A 14,847-nucleotide genomic window follows, 5' to 3' on the forward strand; every position below is an offset into this window, starting at 1 on the left:
GGGACAGAAAGGCTCAGGCAACATCTCACCACACCTCCAGCTTAGAGGTTGCAGTTACTACAAAAGCTCCTGTCAGCCCCTCCAGATGGTAAGCTACTGACATCAAGGGGTGCATGAAATTCTGAGCAATTTTTCTTCATTGACTGTTATGTAAGTAATTTTGCATAACTAAAGAAAATTATGAAGATATAAAAAACAGAGAAAATTGGCAAAGCATGTTACTGGACTTCAGTATTTAGCAATTGATTGACATGGCTTCCAATTAGTTTATTCGTACAAAATTAAGGGAGACAAAATAGACACACAAAAGTATGCCCTAATGTTGTAGAAACAATTTGGTGGAATTTCTAAAATACTTGGTATCTGAGATTAGAATGCTGTTATTTTTGCAGTATGTAAACTGTGCCTTGTTCTCAACAATACTGAAGTTTATACAGATTATTTATAATGGTAGTACTGATTAAGCAACAAATGTTATAAATTATGGTGGGGATTCTTCTTCCAAATAAACTCTTAACATCTGTGAAAATTTTGTTTTGTCGTCACGCTGCAATCTGTAGATGAAGTTGATCCTCCCTGAAACGTTGCTGTGCATGTTTTTCAAGCAATTTCTCAAAGTTATTTTAAAAATCACACGTCATTAATGAACAATCTTACTACGTACAAGGCAACTCCTTCAAGGTTAATGTTCATTAAATGATTCTGTAATAACTTAGAACTAGCTCCTTGATGTGAATTCCTAGATTCTATATAATGATTGGCAGCATTTGGGAGCTTTGAACAGTCATAAATAATTGTTTGTTGCATCAATAATATTTGAATTCTGAATAAGTATTTAATTATTAACTGACCACACAGAGATCATTGTGCTGTCTTGATCGTTAAAGAATTTGTTACATATGCTATTGTCAAGTTTGATTCTTTCTTACTATCAAAAAGGGAAATTAACATTTTCTCAATCTGAAATTCGTATCAAGGCACAGACCCCCAACAGAATACAATGTTTATATGTACTGATATTGTTGTATGCTTGAATATAGCTAACATTTGCTGTGGTAGATTCATAAGTGCAATGAACAGTTCTCAAAAATTTAATGATTCTTTACTTTAAAACCTGTTTTTTGGTCTGGTTGGATTTACAAACAGCTGTTTGCTGTTCATACAACTGTAAACTGAACCTGTGCAGTTGTGGGTCCTTCTGCATAATAAATTAACTCTTTACATAATAACTCATTCTAGAAGAGATCTGAAATGCTCCTTGATTTTCCTACAGCTGTATCTAACCCATGATGGGGGCTTGTTATTGACCTGGCAATGAGTGTCTGCCAGTCTCGGGGAGAGAGAGAAGAATAGGATTCAGAGGAGTGGTGTTGTCAGGAATATTTTACTGTATTTTCCTGCTGTTGTAGTACCTTGAGAGTGATTTTTTTCTGCAATTGGTGTAAGTCATGTCCAAAAGTGAAAGCACTTTTACATATTCTGACAAAATGATAATTGACTAAGAATGCCCAAATTCCTGGGTGTATCCATATCATATATCATTCCATATCATTTTCAGATCTTGGTTACCTGTGCAGATACAGATGTACAGGTGCTGGTATACTGTTATAAAATGGAGGGTGACACCCTGCTGAGAACTAAAGCCGAAACACCCAAAGAGCATTTTGCCCGATAATCTGTAAAAGGAGTGTGAATAGTGGTGTAACCTGCCTTTCAGCAACTTCTAGTCATTAAACAAAATAAATCCCTGACACTCACTTTAAAATCAACAAGTAATAATTTAGTTATCTAACTCTAACAGTGAACAAATTAGCTAAACTATGTCAAACTGAATAAATCCCTTCTAACTGATAACTATTCCTGAATAAAGTAAGATTTTAACGGTACGTTATTCCAATAAATAAAAATCTTACTTATGTAAAAAAAAAGTAGTCTCTTGAAATTACAGTCAGGTTACGTGTCTTTTGGAATGTCCTGTGCCTTCTCCGTCAATTCTTCCGTCAGGAATGCCATTTCTGTTGAATCTTCTGTCAGGAATATTACCTAGTTGTGCCATTGATACTGTTGTTATTTAGATGGCGCTTTCTCTAAGACATAGGGGAGGCTGTGAGAGCCAGCGATTTGCTCTTGAGAGCTGAGGGCTATTAGCTCTGGTATCTTTGTCCAATTGCCCCCTTCTCTTTGTACCCTTGATAACATGTCAATATTTCTTACAATAGGATTTGTCCTATGTTGTCAAAACCATCAGACTTTAATAGGTTTTTGGTATCTAAGTACCTGTTTCAAACTCATTGGCTAAATTCAAAAGCCTGTTGTCTTGGTAAAAACTGTTGCTTGCCCTGCTAGTTGTATGGCCTTTCAATATGAATATTTCAATTCGGGTGCTGTCTATGTACTTGCAAACTTACAAGCTGCTGCTCATAGACATCTATTTTAAATCTCTATGCACAGAAAAAGCACATGATCAGTTAAAGGAACCATGCAATGCTTTCCTCCCTAGCATTTTACAAAGACAAATTCTAACATCCTGCCTCCTGATCCACAAGTACTCTACCCAACTTCGCAACAATACCAAGCATTTCTCATACAATTTAATCTCCCTGACATTTAGTGGCCCGAAACCTTTCTTCCCAACACTTCAAATAAGGGATTCCCATTGGAAATCATTGTTGTGTTTCTTGATATATGACAATGTTTCCATAAGATATTTCAAAAAATTTTACAATTACATGTTGTCTCTATAAAAGAAAATGTATTCATATAAGTTTAAAAAACAACTCTATGATTCTATAACAAAACCTTGTGGAGACAAAATGTGGTTAAACAAATGGCCTGTTAGACATTCAAGATGTTTCTTCCAAGGCAAAAAGCAATAAGTATTTTTCTAGGCTGTCACAGAAATTGACAGACACCACACTCACTGACAAAATGTAATAGACACTGCCGGGGCAGAGAATGACCCAGAAGGATGGGGTTCCATAGAATTGCTCAAGAGGTACTGTGTCAGAGGAAGCCCATGATGGCAACTCTGCTGCATTATTCCAATGGTGAGGAGGCAGCATGTGACAAAGCTGATGGAACTGGCCGGAAGGCAATTGAGTTTATTAAAGAAGTGCTCATTTGTATCTCATTTATTGCAACTGAATGGATTTTAGTGCAAATGAAATGTGTAATGCATGGGGATCATGGCCTATCTGGTGTGGAACATTCAAAAAGGTCATGACCTCCCTCCCTCCCAGTGATCGGGATGACGGAAAATCTCTTCCTGTCGATCTGAGGCCGTGGCAAATTGCCTCTTGTCGAACTGAGGTGGTGGCGGCAACCACAGCAGCAATAATATAGTTTCTCCTGGTGACCAATTCAAGACTTGGAGGCTCTCCACAACTCCAGACGAAGGACTTCAAGATTTAGATTTTTTCTTTCTTTAAGATCTGGACTTTTTTTTCTTGCCTTTTGGCATGTTTTCTCTTATGTTTGCTCTTGCGTTTTTAAAATTACTGTTTTTTTCTTAAATTATGGTTTTGTAACCAATATGGCACTGGTGAATGACAACTTTGAAAACTTTTCGTGATACTTCTGTATTCCTATACATGAATACGTGTGTCAGTAAAATCTAATTCTAAATTCTAATTCAAAATTTATGGAATTTTTGTGGGGCCTTAGACTCTGAGACAAAGGTCACCCATTATGGAGCTGCCTTCCATTGGAATAGAAACTGCTGTGTAAGGGGATAAACAGACCATCACAATCACCAAGTTGAGGCGTAGCTCAGAGGAGATGAAAGACAGTTCTGAAGAACTGAGGGGTGCCCAATATTGGTTGCACCCTCTCACCAAGGCAAGCTGATGCGCAGTGCCTCAGGCAGCTAGTGTATTAGCCAGGTTTGGAATCTACTGGAGGACATTCCATACAGATAGTTCTCTTATAACGCGATAGTTGCATTTTTGTGTGACCTCGAGCTATACAAAATCGCGTTATAGGGAAATCGCAATGCTTGTACAGCAGAAAGTTCACGTTATCCAAACAGCATCCACTATATGTCAATCATATTACAGCCAATTCATGTTAATGAAACATATGTTATAGCAGAACTACCTGTACAAGTGCATTTGTGAGTAAAAGTGCAATGAAACAGATATGGTGCTCAGCCTTTCTGGGCCCTGAGTTATAACCAATCAGTAAGTACAGAGGCAGTACAAACAGATTTCATGAGGTACCAGTGTTAGCGCAGCAGTGTCAACATGTTCAACCTAGAACTGAAAGGCCTCAAAAGGATAAAAAGTGAAGCGCAGCAGGAGCAAGACTGAAGACGGATCATGCCCATACCCCAGGGCTTTCTCGAGTCACATTAAAATATGTTACATTCATTAACAAAATTTAATAGAGACTGCTGGAACAGAGAGTGTATTGGGAGAATAGGGTTCCATAGAATTGCACAGGAGGCTGTGAAGAGGGGCCATCACCAACCACTGGGTGATACTACAGGACAACCTGCAAACTATAGGATTGGATGGGTACCTAATACCAGTGGGGTGAAAATGTCTATTGCATTGAACTTCTACATTTTTGACACCTTACAGGGATCCACTGGGGACATTGACAAGATATCTCAAGAAGCGATTTAGCACTGTGTTTATAAAGTCACCAATACCTTGTTTGATAGGACGGACTAATGGGACTAAAGGCAGACAAGTTACCAGGAGCTTATGGCTGGCATCCAAGGGTTTTAAAGAAGGTGATGGAAATAGTGGAGGCATTGTTGAAATATTCCTGAACTTAACTTGATTCTGGGCCAGTTATGGTGCCTTGATAACCACTAATGTGACATCCCCCCCACCAAACCTTTACAGACCAATCAGCCTAACATCTGCTGTTTAGAAAATGCTAGTATCTTATTAAAGAAGAAACATTTACAGGGCAGTTAGAAAAGCATAACACAATCAAGTAGAATTAATATGGTTTTGTGAAAATCATGTTTGACAAATTTGCTCGAATTTTTGAGGAAATACAAAGCAGAATTGATAAGGGGGAACAATAAATGTGGATTTTTGTTTGCAGAAGGTATTTGATTTTGACCCAAAGTCACTGAAGGAACACCAAAACATTTCCAAGTCAGGATGGTGAGTGGCTTGGAGGGAAGCTTGCAGGTGGTATTGTTTCCATATAACTGCTGCCCTTGACCTTCTATATTGTGGTTGTGGATTTGGAAGTACTGTCTGAAGATCTCTGGTGAATTTCTGCAGTGCATCTTGTAGATAGTACACGTTGTTGCTACTGAGCATCAGTAGGTGCAGTGACTAAATGTTTATGTTGTTGTTAACACCGAGAAGACATAAAGTCAAGATTAATGCATCTTTATCTGCTTAAAAAGATGTAACTAGTGGAGTGCCATAAAAATCATTCCTAGGGTCTCAATTATTTACTGTCGATATTAATGACTTGGAGGAGTGGGTAGAGTGTAATGCATCTGGATTTGCTGACAATGCAAAAACAGTTAACAACACAAAACATACACACATATTAAAATTCAGGTTTCAGAGATAAATGTTAAAAAATACATATACAGGCCAGTCTTTCAATCGTTTACAAGATGCAGCTAGTTGAATGTTATGACTTTTACAATGGAGGTTACTAGTATGTTACCAGAGTTGACATTGGCTGTTAAACTGACAATTTTTGAGATACTTGGTTTTGTATACAAATTGAAGTTCCTTTGTCCTGAATCCTTCTTTTAGCTGGTTTGCAGCACTTGGGAGTGAGAAAGAGTTCTCCTTTATCTGGAGCACAAGGATATTGGGAGATAGTTTTTTGACTGTGACCATCCTGTGCGAGTACAAACTGCCTTGTTAACAGTCAATCAAAATTCTAACCAAGACACCTCAAACATGAAAAGAAACCAGAATATCAAGTATTCACAATGTCTCTGTTTAAAGCAGAATGTAAGTAACCTCAGTATTTATATTGCTAGTCCAGTTCAGTTTCAGTTCAGTAGTAACCCCCAATATATTGATGATGGTAGATTCAGAAATAATAATGCCATTGAATGTCATGGGGAAATGGTTACATTTTCTAATGTTGGAGATCATCATTTCCTCACGGTTATGTGACATGAATGTTACTTGGCATTTGTCAGCCAAGCCTGTGCACTGTCCAGATCTTGCTGTATTAGAACTTGGATTGCTATGGTATCTGAGGTGTTGTGAATTGTGCTGAATTTTGTGTAGTCATCAACAGATGTTTCCACGTCTAGTCTTATGATGGAGGGAAAGTCATTGTTGATTGAAGCAGTAGAAGATGCCCAGGCCAAGACACTCCCCTGAAAAACCTTTGCAGAGATGTCCTGGTGCTGAGGTGACTGAACAACTGCAACTAATTTTCTTTGTGCTCAGCATGATACCAACTAGTAGAGAATTGTCCCTTGATTCCCATTGACTTTGATTTTACTTGGACTCTTTGATGCCACACTTTGGGGGGTGGGGGAATGTGTTTTTGATGTCTAGGGCAGTCACTCTCACCTCACTTCTGGAATTCAGCTCTTTTGTTCATGTTTCAACCGAGGCTGTGATGAAGTCAGCCACCAAATGACGTTGATGAAACCCATACTGAGCACTAATGAGTTGGTTATTGCTAAACAAGTGCTGTTTGATAGCATTGTTGATGATGACTGCTTCAGCATTTTACTGATGATGGAGTTAGACTGATTGAGTGGTAATTGGCTGGGTTGGTATTTTGTAGACAAGACATATTTAGACAGTTTTCTGGCTGGATATCAGTATTACAGCTGAACTATAACAGCTCGTCTCAGAGCACTGTCAAGGTTCATAGCCTTTGTAGTATCCAGTGTCTACAGCTGTCTCTCGATATCATGTGGAGGGAATCAAATTGGATTAAGACTGGCGTCGGTGAAGTTTGGATCCTCTGGTGGAGGCTGAAATGGATCATCCACTTGGTGCTTATGGCTGTAGATTATTACAAATTCTTCAGCACTATCATATGCACTGATATATTGAGCCCACCTCTCATTGAAGAGGGTATATTTAGGAAGCCTTCTCTTCAGATAAGTCATTTAATTGTCAAGTATCATTCATGACTGGATGTGGCAGGATTGCATAGCTTAGACCTGCCAAGGGTCACTGGATTTAAAATGCTATCTCTGTTTTTCTCTGTACAGGTGCTGTCTGACCTGCTGAATTTCTCCAGCACTTTCTATTTTTGTTTCAAAGTTCCAACATCTGAAATTCTTTATTTTTATTTCAGATTTGATCTGATTGTGTGAAATCGCTTAGCTTTGTCCATCACTTTCACTTGGTTCTGTTCATCACTTGCTGCTTATGCTGTCGCAAGCAGATCTGTGTTGTAGATTCACCAGGATGACACCTCATTATTGAGGTGTGCCTAATGCTTTTTCTGGCATGCCCTCCTCTACTCTTCCTTGAACCTAGCTTGGCCAATTGGCAATGGTAGAATAGGGTTGTGACGGGCTATGGGGTTTGCAGATTTTGTTTGAGTGCATTAACTGCAGCACCTCAGATATGCTCAATCTTGAATTGCTAGTTCATTTCAAAATGTATTCCATTTAGCATGGAGGATATTATCAATGTGAACAGGACTTTGTCTCCACAAGGACTATGAGGTTGTCACTCCTATCAATGCTATAATGGACAGATGTATGAGTATCAAACAGATTGTTTTACCCTCTTGTTGGTTCCTTCACCACCTGCCACTGACCCATTCTAGCATCTATGCCCTTTAGTACTGGCCGGCTAGGTCAGATGGACATTGAAGACCCCCACCTAGAGTATATTCTGCTCCCTTGTCTGCCCAGGTGCTTCGTCCAGGTGTTGTTCAACATGGAGAAGTAATGATTCATCAGGGGCTATGGTTGAGGTATGGGTTTGTGGTTTACAATACGTGGTAATCAGAAAGATGTTTCCTTGCTCATTTTTTGCCTGATGCCATGAGACTTCTTTGGTTTCAGAGTCAATATTTTGACTATCTTTGACATGTTTGATCCTTTTGTCTGCCGGTATTCATGCGATAAAGATTTTTGAATTCCATTTCTAATCAATCGTATATTTCAGTTCTTATGGTTCCGGTATCTCTTCTGTAGTTAACTTTTTACTTTCACAGCTAGGTATAATGGCGTCATGTCTCTTCCCAGGCTTTTATTTGTATGAATAAACTGTCAGTTATGTCATTTTTATTTCATGTGTGCTGAGTGCACTGCGGTGTGGCATGGCTCCCTTGATGCTATCATAATGGGGATTGATGGCTCTTTCTCTGAGGATTAATGGCTCTTGTTGGATTTATAAGAAAATAATGTTTAACAAACCTAATAGAGTTGTTTAAAGATATAACTGCTGGAATAGATGAGGAAGAGCCTGTGTATGTGATGTATTAGAATCTTCAGAAATTTTTGATGAAGTCCCACGAGAGGTTATTGTGCAAAATCAAAGCACATGGAATTGAGGTTAATATACCAGCGTGAATTGAGAAAACAGAATAAATAAGAATAAGTGGGGTTTTTTCAGTTTGGAAAGCAATGACTAGTGTGGGGTACTTTGGGGATCAGAGCTTGGGCTCCAGATATAGACAACATATATCAACAATTTGGATAAGGCAATCATTTGTAATATTTCCAAGTTTGCTGATGACATAAAACAGGATGATATTGTAAGTGTTCAGGAGTAAGTAAAGAGCTTTCAAGATGATAGACAAATTGGACGAGTGAGCAAATGCACGGGTCATGGTCCCAGGACACTGGGCAAGCCATTTTTGACTAGATTTAAGAGAAACTTCTTCACTCACAGGTGGTGATCCTGTGGAATTCTCTAACACCAAGTAGAGGCCAAATAATTGAATTTGTTTGGGAATGGAATAGATTTCTAGAGACTAATGGTGTCTATGGGAGTGAGCAAGCTTATGAGGTTGAGATAGAGGATCAGCCATGATCATGTTGAATGGTGGAACAGGCTCAATGGTCCAAATGGCTTGCTGCCTTTGCTATTTTCTACATTTTTGTGTTCCAGGTATTAATGACTCTTGCTCTGAGAGTTGATGTTTTTTCCTAGAGATTTATCAATCCAACACTGAAGATCAATGGCCTTTGCTTTGGGAGTTGATGGTCTTGCTTTGGGAATTGGTGTGTGTCTTGGTGTGGAGGTTGTTGTTTCTTGCTCGGGGGTGGGTGGGTGGGTGCCAGAAGGATCTTGCTCAGGGGATTCTGCTGTGACTGCACTTTAAAAACAGAAGCAGTATCTGCACTACTATCAGCTGATGCCGAGATTCACACCTTGCTGTATGTTCCTGTCATATCATTCACAGGCCCCTATACTTCCATCTTGTTAGTTGATGGGCAGCCCTACAGTTTTAGTCAGCTGCTTCCTCTCCAAATAGCAATGCTGCCCATTTCCGGTCCGCTATAGTGATATGCAACACTGATTTTAAAAACTGCTCATCGTCCCTGTGCTGGCCGGGGTTTGGCCAAGGCTTTTCCTCTTGATGTAAATAGAGTGATATAAATAGAAACAAAAATAAACTTTGAAAGTGAGTTTTTGATATTCTAGAAATTACTGTAGATGCAAAATAGGTGTTAATGTTGATGTGAATAATAGAAAATAGTCATATTTTCTGAGAGCAACCAATACAGACAAGAAAGGTTTGTAATAAAAATGGAGGACAGTATTCATGTTCTGCTACCTAAATATCCAAGTGTAAAGTGAGGTGCCCTTCCTCCACCTTGTGTTAGGCTTCATTAGAGTAATGGAACAAACCTAGACTGGTAATGTTAGTATGAAAGCTAGATGGAGTACTGAAATGGTAAGCAACTGGAAGGTCAGGGTCATTCTTACGGCCAGAGTGGAGATGTTCTACAAAATAGTCACCCAGTCTGTATTTCCTTTTATCATTGTTGAGGAGTCTGCATTGTAAACAATGAATGCAGTAGACTAGATTAAAAGAAGTACAAGTAAATCGCTAAGTGTGGAGCTGGAGGAATACAGCAGGCTAGGCAGCATCATTGGAACAGGAAAGCTGACCTTTCAGGTCAGGACCCTTCTTCAGAAATTTTTTTTTTCTGAAAAGGGTCCTGATCCAAAACGTCAGCTTTCCTGTTCCTCTGATGCTTCCTGACCTGTGGTGTTCCTCCAGCTCCACACTTTATTATCTCTGACTCCAGCATCTGCATGTGTCGCTATCACAAGTAAATCGCTGCTTCAGTTAGAAGATACATTTGTGATCTTGGACAGTGAGGAGAGAAGAGGTGAAAGGGCAAGTGATATTCCTTTTGCAATTGCATGGGAAGCTGCCATGAGAGGAGGATGAACTGTTAGAAATGTCAGAAGAGTGTCAAGGAGAAAACGTTCCCTGTGGAATGCTGACAAGGGTGAGTGATGAGATATGTTCGGTGGTCGCATCCTGCTGGAGATGGTGGAAATGGCAGGCGCCATTTCTTTGCACACAGAAAATGGTGGATTAGAAATTGAGGAAAAGAAGAACCATATTGTTCTGGGAGGAAGGGGAAGGGGAAGAAGTGAATGCACGAGGTGGGAAGTTAATCAGATGTGGCTTAGGGCCCTTTTAACCATAATAGGGGAACCCTCGATTGAGGAAAAAGGAGTACATATTGAAGACACCTTGGTGGAAGGTGGCAACATTGGAACAGGCTCAATGCAAGTGGAGAAACTGGAAGACTGGAACTGAATTGAATCCTTAAAAGAAGCAGGAGGTAAGGAAGTGCAGTCAGGGTAACAGTGGATGGTTTGTAATGGATATTGGTGGACAGTCTATCCACAGAAGTCCTGGAAGGAAAAGAAAGGGAAGAATCGGAGATGGACCAGATGAATGTGGGAGAAGGATAGAATATGGAAGCAAATTGATTAATTTTTCCAATTCTGACTCTTGGCATCTACTCTGCTGAAATCCTGATTCCAAAGACTTCAGATAAATGCTATAACCAAGTCGGAGGATGAGGAAATAGTATGAATATTATGGGAATGATTTATATTGTGGAGTTATGAGTGAGACACACATTTTGCAATATGGCCTCACACACTCAGATTAACTGAGGTGCGCTGTATGAGGCCATTGCAGCTTTCTGTGGCAACCAGGTTAGTGCTTTAGGAACTTGATTATACATCGCTTCTATCCTTTTCTTAATCCCACTTCCCCCTTTCTTAGATGCCAAACAATTAGCACTTTTACCTTCCTGTAACTTTAGTCTCTCCGCTGCCCAGTCTTACATAATTCACAACAGAGCACAACCATTCTGATTACCTTGATACTAAAGGGCGCACCAAATATGTCCAGATGTCTAAATTGCATTTTGAGCAACCCCAAGGGCTTCCTGAAAATACTGCCATTGTAGTCATGTAGCTCCTGTGGTATCTTCCCTTTGCAGTAGTGACAGAGAATCTCATAGGAGTCATCAACTAGGTAACCATTCTCCAAGATCCCAACCACTCATGCCTTCAGATAGTGCACATACCTATGACAATGTGGCTGCTGAAGAATGAATAAATCATGGCCTGATAAACATTGAAAAAGAAGGGAAAGATAAAAACAGAACTGCAGACTAATTTGCCTAACATCGATCATGGGGAAAATGCTAAAGATTATTACAAAAGGTGTGAAAACAGTACATTTGGAAAGCATTAATAGTAGTGAGCAATGCCAGCATGGGTTTATGAATGGCGAATCATACTTCACAAATCTAATGGTGTTTTCGAGGGTGTAGCTGGTAGAATAGATAAGGCGTGTGCTATATTTAGATTTTTATAAGGTCCCATTTAAGAGATTAGTGATCAAAATTAAGCATATGGTATTGGGGGTAATATATTGGCATGAATTGAGAATTGGTTAATGGACAGGAAACAGAATGCGAATAAATGGGTCTTTTTCCACGTGGCAGGCGGTGACTAATTGGGTACCATAAGGATCCGTGCTTGAGTCTCAGCTATTCACAATATCTACAAATAATCAAGATGAGGGAAGCAAGTCCAACAAGTCCACTTTTGCTGATGACATAAAACTGAGTGGGATTATGATTTGTGGGGAGGATGCAAGGCGGCTTCAAGATGATTTAGACAAGATGAGTGAGTGAGCAAACACATGGCTAAATGTGAAGTTGTCCACTTTGGTATGTAAAACAGAACAGATTATTATTTAAATGGTGAAATACTTGGAAATGTCTGTGTACAATGGGATCTGGGTGTTCTCGTACACCATTCACTGAAAGCAGATAGGTAGTTGCAGCAAGCAATTAGAAACACAAATGGTATATTGCCCTTCATTGCAAGTTCAGAAGTAGAGATGTCTTACTGCAGTTATACAGGGCCTTGGTGAGATCACACTTGGAGTACTGTGTGCAGTTTCGGTCTCCCTGCCAACAGAAGGAGTATACTGGCTACAGAGGGAGTGCAGGAGCCCCCTAGCCAAAAATACCCTTGGGGTTGCCTGACTAAAACTCCAAGGCAGCTAGGCTCCATTTAGGGCAGGCTTCTTTCACCCCAGCTGCAGACCCCAGGAGAACACCAAGATATACGGGGAGGGAAAGAAAGAGGAAGATCATCTGAGCATATAGAGATGGCACATGGACATTTAATCATAAATGCGTAGTCATATTAGCTAATAAATGTTCACTTTTCACCATCAAGTGTGTAAGTGAATGTCTGTCTAGCTGAATCTATAAGATTGAAGATGTAGAGCCCAACTGTTCTCAGCACTACATAATTTTACATTCCCAGCTGTGAAATGAGTAGCTCCTACACAATAAACATGATACGGGATTTTGAATGGTGGTTGCAACTTTGCCAAATTGGCTGACTGCTTCCAGGCAGTGATACATTCCTTGTTCATCACAGCCATTAGCGGCATTGATTTCTGATACTGTATGATATGGCCAACAATGCTTTGGACCAGTATTTGCAGACCACACAATGGTTTAATGTCTAAAGTTTGGTTAAAATTTAATGCTCATAGATGTTTTTCATCTGCATTATATGGTTGGTTGTGTAATATTGTTGCCCTTTGAAGGGCATCACATTGCTGAAAAGTGAAATCCCATTGTTCATAGAACAAAACATTGTCCCCATCCATCAAATAATGATTGCAGCTGGTTTCAGCTTGAATGCGTGCCTCTAATTTTCAGCACACTTCTCACTTAGTGAATCTCAATCTCAACGTCTTAACCTTGGTGAATCCCCAAATGTACTCTTTCCATTTTTGGCATCCCTCCCCATCAACCCAATTAGCTTTGAAATTCATCCCCAACTCCCATGCATCTGAATCTTCAACTCCTCAATTTATGACTCCAACTCCCAGTTTATCTAGTCAACATGCCTGATCTAATAGTACACTGTTGCCCCATTGAAGTCAGAGTGTTGCTCACTGTTGATGTCCCAGCCTGTCACATTACCCTTTTCCCAATGTTGTACCACCTACCTGGTTTATTTAACGAGTTGCCCCACTTCACAGTTGTTATCGCTTCTGCATTAGCATCTTATCGAAAGGTGCTTGAGCATTCCAGTACAGGATTAAAGTGCAGAACTGTACTATTAGTGATTGAAGGGTTAGGCTGATATATGTCTGATGCCAAGGTCTGCAAACGGGCTGCATGCAGTTGCTGTGCATGAAGAATGCACTGAAAGGTTGATGTCTGGTGCCCAAGGTGGAGATCTGGAGAACCAACCAGCAAGCTGGAGCCCCCCGTAACTACACTTTCATGCTAGGAAGTATCGTCTACTTTCTATCTGGTGTGTAGCAGAATGAGAAACTGCATGCAGATGAGGTGAGATTAATTAATAGTGAGATGTTAATGTATACTGTACATGCAGACATGCCTTTTGCTGCTCATCGGTGAGAATCTCGTTTTGCAGTTTAACACTTGGTTAGAAAATGGGACTTTTTGCTCTCTTTGTCAAGAAGCTGCTCGCTGCATATCTCACATGATTTTCCCAACTTTACTGACATCGTCCAAGTCATTCAGGGGCTGGGAAGATTTTGTCCTTAGTGTTTTCAAAGTAGCAGAGGGATATCCTATTAAATTTCTTTTAATCTTGTGATGAAATGGCAAATTTGTATTGCTTTTCTTTTTCAAAAAAGGTGTCCACGGACTTTCCAAACTAGAATCAAGATTTGTCATTAGGAAAGGTATTTCAAGCCTCATAATTGTTTCCCTGATTTGACTGGTTTATTTTAACTTTAAGACCACCTTTCTTTCAATTCTGCTCTGTAGCTATTGCTTCCAGAATTCAGCTAAAACAGTTTTTTTGGGGGGGAGTGCTGTGTGTTTTCTGTTTTCTTAAAGGCATGATTTGTTAGAGTTGTACTCATTGCCAATGTTCCCTCTAAACCGCACAGCTGCGCGCGTGCACAGCTGCTCTGACGTTCCATGCACGGTGATTGGTGTTGGCATGTCGATTGTAGCATTGACTTAATTCCAGAAGTCGCTGGCACGCATCGGCCTCAGAAGATGGTCACACCCCTCGGACTAGGTAATTCAAATTGATCTGACATCAATATGGGGCAGGAGGGTGTGACTACAAGGAAACCAGATATGAGGACCTAGGGGTTTAAAATTGAGGAACCTTCGCCTCTGCAACTCCAATAGGTAAGAGGTTCTTGCAAGCTATGCTTACGAGAGTGGGGTCTGCAGAGAGGATGAGCAAAATGACCATGGTATCGTCATACTGGGAGTCATTCAAGTAGAGTGGGGGATCAGAACCTAGTCATGGTAGGGGACTAGGACTAGGAACTAGGAACAGGACTCTCAAAGACCTGTCTGATGTCAGGGTTAAGGACATCTCTTCAGTTCTGGAGAAGAGATAGCAGGAACTGCAGATGCTGGAG

The 14,847-nt window shown here is 40.1% G+C and overlaps 1 protein-coding gene across 1 annotated transcript in view; it reads left to right on the plus strand.

Moving 5' to 3' along the window:
- Nucleotides 1-14,847, plus strand: part of LOC109921805 (collagen alpha-1(XXI) chain) — a 300,122-nt gene continuing 285,275 nt past the window's right edge. The window contains exon 1 of the mRNA XM_020521855.2: nucleotides 1-88. The gene's annotated coding sequence lies outside the window, so the exon portion shown is untranslated. The remainder of the gene's footprint in view (nucleotides 89-14,847) is intronic.

Source organism: Rhincodon typus, chromosome 5, assembly GCF_021869965.1.
Source record: "Rhincodon typus isolate 14 chromosome 5, sRhiTyp1.1, whole genome shotgun sequence".
NCBI lineage: Eukaryota > Metazoa > Chordata > Chondrichthyes > Orectolobiformes > Rhincodontidae > Rhincodon > Rhincodon typus.